The sequence below is a fragment of the Xyrauchen texanus genome, chromosome 45, assembly GCF_025860055.1.
Source record: "Xyrauchen texanus isolate HMW12.3.18 chromosome 45, RBS_HiC_50CHRs, whole genome shotgun sequence".
Taxonomy (NCBI): Eukaryota; Metazoa; Chordata; class Actinopteri; order Cypriniformes; family Catostomidae; genus Xyrauchen; species Xyrauchen texanus.
The window spans coordinates 28,072,408-28,077,279 of record NC_068320.1 but is presented as its reverse complement, the minus strand read 5'-3'; the positions used below and the strand labels follow the sequence as shown (position 1 = coordinate 28,077,279).

The 4,872-nt window shown below is 37.2% G+C and overlaps 1 protein-coding gene across 1 annotated transcript in view; it reads left to right on the top strand.

Moving 5' to 3' along the window:
• Nucleotides 1–273: 273 nt before the first annotated feature.
• rpap3 (RNA polymerase II associated protein 3) overlaps nucleotides 274–4,872 on the top strand; it is an 18,684-nt gene continuing 14,085 nt past the window's right edge. Inside the window, exon 1 of the mRNA XM_052118358.1 lies at nucleotides 274–369. The gene's annotated coding sequence lies outside the window, so the exon portion shown is untranslated. The remainder of the gene's footprint in view (nucleotides 370–4,872) is intronic.

Sequence of the window (4,872 nt, the reverse complement as noted above, 5' to 3'; positions counted from 1 at the left end):
TTATGTTCATGTATTTACTGTTTATTGGTAAACCCTTCTGTATTCTATTCACTCTCAGCCATTGCACTCTCGTGCACGCGCACCTTCAGCTGTCCGCCTTGCGCGCGCACACACAGACGTCACGCGAGCGTCTCCGAAAGTCACGTGAATAATAAAATATAATACAAATGAATTACATACAAATCATATTAAGTTTTTAAAATAAAAAGTATTTTAATATCAATAATGTGCTATTACAAAAACAACATATTCTCTTTAAACGTTGGGTAATGATGACGCGTGTGTGACGTATGTGTGACGTTGGTGTTCGCGGACGAGGATGTGCTGAACACGAACTGCTGATTTAAATCTCCATCATCAATAATACAGGTATGATTTACGTCTCATGTTCACTTAAAAAGGGTTGATTCTAAACTGATCGGGATGGAGTTATGTTTTTACGTGTAAATAAAAAGTTAATAATGACTAGAATTATGCCACACGTGTGTTAGCACGCTAGTCACTCATAGCTTAGAAGTGTGTCAGTTTGTTTATGAGGGAATATTCTGGAATATCTGGCTTTATAACGTTATATTAATTGTTTTAAAAGGCTGTATTAAGTTTTATTAATTTGGTCATGTATGACATGTTTCGTTTTCTTCGACTAGTCTTGGGTTAAGTTTATTTTTCAGGCGGCACTATGTTGGTAGTTACCATAGTAACTGTAGTAGTTCCCGCCACTGAAATACCAGTTACTGCTTCTGCTTGGAAATTATATTAAGTTAATATAGTCTATCCTTCAAACTGTGTGGGAAGGGTTAGTTTAACTTATGTTTATATGACATTGCTGGGTAATAACAAGTTGCCGAGTTTTATTGTCGTAAAATATGGTTTTCAAAGATGTTTTCTAAGGGTTGTGGATAAATTTAGGGTTTAAACCTGCAACTTTTCAGTTACTAGCCTAGATGTTTAACCCTCCTATTGTATTCGGTCATTTTTGACCGAAATAAATGTCCCTTATTTAATAAAAACTGTTTCCTTTATCTGAGCAGTACAAGATTGGTGATTTCCTCCATCTGCCATCAGAACATGTAAAATAAAGAAATTAAAATAAATTGAGCTTGATTCGATAATTCTAAGTGGTCCTAAAAACAAGATGACACCTTTGGTATTCATGGTCAAAATTGACTGACCATTGTAAATTACTGGGAAAGACCAAAAACAGAGCAACATGTTATTAGTAATGTTAATTTTATCTGTCAAATACAATCAATAAATCAGACTCTAAAACATCCTCGGTGTAAAACACACACTCACGCGCACACACTTGAAATCACACAAACGCACACACACTCACGTATACACACACACTTATACTCACACTTACTTATACACACACTTACACACACACTCACTTATACTCACACACACACACTTACTCACACTTATACACACACACTTACACACACACTCACACAATCGCACACACACTCACGTACACTCACACACACACACTTATACTCACACACACTCACTTACTCACACACACACTTATACTCACACTTACTTATACACACACTTACACACACACTCACTTATACACACACACACTTACACACTCACTTATACTCACACACACTCACTTATACTCTCTCTCACACATACAAACACACACACACTCACACACACACTCACTTATACTCACACTTATACACACACACTTACACACACACTCACTTATACTCACACTCACACAATCGCACACACACTCACGTACACTCACACACACACACTTATACTCACACACACTCACTCACACACACACTTATACTCACACTTACTTATACACACACTTACTCACACTTACACACACACACTCACTTATACTCACACACTCACTTATACTCTCTCACACATACAAACACACACACACTCACTTATACTCACACACACACACTTATACTCTCTCACACATACAAACACACACACACTCACTTATACTCACACACACTCACTCACACACACACTTATACTCACACTTACTTATACACACACTTACTCACACTTACACACACACACTCACTTATACTCACACACTCACTTATACTCTCTCACACATACAAACACACACACACTCACTTATACTCACACACACACACACTTATACTCTCTCACACATACAAACACACACACACTCACTTATACTCACACACACTCACTTATACTCTCTCTCACACATACAAACACGCACACACTCACACACACACTTACTCACACTTATACACACACACTTACACACACACTCACTTATACTCACACTCACACAATCGCACACACACTCACGTACACTCACACACACACACTTATACTCACACACACTCACTTACTCACACACACACTTATACTCACACTTACTTATACACACACTTACACACACACACTCACTTATACTCTCTCACACATACAAACACACACACACTCACTTATACTCTCTCACACATACAAACACACACACACTCACTTATACTCACACACACACACTTACTCACTTATACTCACACACACTTACACACACACTCTCTTATACTCACACACACACACTCACACTTACACACACACACACTCACACACACACACACACACACATGTTGGTCTACCTATCATTATGAGGACTTTCCATAGACATAATGACTTTTATACTGTTTAAACCTGTTAACCAGCAGGGGGGTGCCGGCGGGCCCTGGGGGGGTGTTTATAATTTTATTACCTTTGTTTTATAACAAATATTCAATCAACTATCATAAACTATGCATCATTTGAAAGCTAAAACACTCAAGAATCACGTTCTGAACTTGTTTTTGCAATCAATACACAGAGAGGAAAGGGTTAAATTAAATGCTGACAGACCGACCCTGTAAATATGAACAAAATGAACGGCAATACTTATCTTTCATCTCCTATGGTTCAGATCAGTTCGATCTAATCCAAGAAACACCAGCATACATTTCAATGTAAGGGTCTACTCTTCAAAATGCATCCCACTTTTTAATCCAAAACAACAAAAAATAGGGAAAAAACTAAATATCCTCCTCAGTTTTCATGAGCGCTTCCAGTTAGAGTAATCCATCATGTTCACTTTCAATGAAATATCGATTCTAATTTGTATTCCAATGTTCAAAACCATCTCTCCCCGTGAGTTTGGACTGTTTCTGATAAAATGAGCCATTCCCTGTTTCTCTCCTTCAATCAGAGGCTCTGTAATGACCAAAATATGAAGGGAGCGCAACAACAGGCTGCGGACCTGTCACTCTCGCACCTCGGTTTTTGACTGGATAAAAGCCACCCAATGTCTTGTCAGCAAAATTTTGATGGATGGGAGTATTAACCAACTAAAACACTAATGAAGTGATTGACAGTTTGCTTAGTTTACCTCAGAAGATCTGTCTAATACATAGGTCTAATACAAGTGCGTCCACTCGTGCGCTCTTCGCCATTTTACGACAGCGCATTATTATTATTATTATTATTATTATTATTATTTTTTATTTATTTTTTTTTTTACTGACTTACGGGCACTTTTGGGGCTCTTAACATGCTCAAAAACTCTTGAAACTTTGCACACGGGTCAGAACCTGCGGTCATTAGGGCCGGGCTGAAGCTGGTAACACGAGATGTTTCTCCATGGACTCGATCCCGTGATTAGATCGCTAAGTTGAAACACATCGCCTTGAGTTTTTATGTTTATGAAGTATTGGCAGTTTTTCTGTTCATATCATGTTTTTGATTATAAAATGACTAGCAAAGACACGTAGGCTACACGTAGTAGCTAGGTGATAGCTGTATATTATACATAAAGACATAATATTTATATCACACACACATTATATTTATGATGCATATAATATAACAAAAATGGAAGGAAAGGATTACAAGAAGTCAGGTGAAGATGGTTTTGATTATAAAATTACAGTGGAGAAGACTAGCAAGATATGAGATTACAGTCTCCAAATGGCCTTTTGGAAAGGACGCTTAGACTTTCCCTGAATAAAAGCTTACAGAAACTACATTTTTGGGAGTATCATCTTCAAATTTGAATCAGAACATGGTCAGACATTCAGTTTTATCTTTATGGTGTTTTCAGGCCTTTAACATAAAAGTCTGATACATTTTTCCCTAAATGAAGTTCATTCATAGAAATCGTGAGTCACTTTCATGTAAATTTGACCTTGTTTTACTCTGTTCCTATGCTACTTTTGAATTAATATGACTCTTGGGTAACAAAGTTTCAAGTGTCTAGTTTAAAAAAATATCAGAGTTATGAATGTGGAGCATATGGTTTAGGAGTTACAGACATTTGTATTTGGGTATGTCATTTTCCGAAAATTCTCAAAAATAGGGGTGCTGGTTAAGAGGATAAACTATAGATTCTATCCTCTAAACCTAACACAACCCCTAAACCTAACCCTCACAGAAAACCTTCTGCATTTTTACATTTTCAATAAAACATTGTTTAGTATGATTTTTAAGCGATTTGAATTATGGGGACACTAGAAATGTCCTCATAAATCACATTTATAGCATAATACCTTTGTAATTACCAGTTTATAACTTACAAAATTGTCCTCGTAAATCACAAAAACACGCACACACAGACACACTCACTTATACACACACACACTTATACTCACACACACTTACGCACACACACACACACACACTCACTTATACACACTCACACACTCGCTTATACACACACACTCACTTATACTCACACACACTTACTCACACTTAGACACACACACACTCACTTATACACACACACTCACTCACACACACTCACACACTCGCTTATACACACACACTCACTTATACTCACACACACTTACTCACACT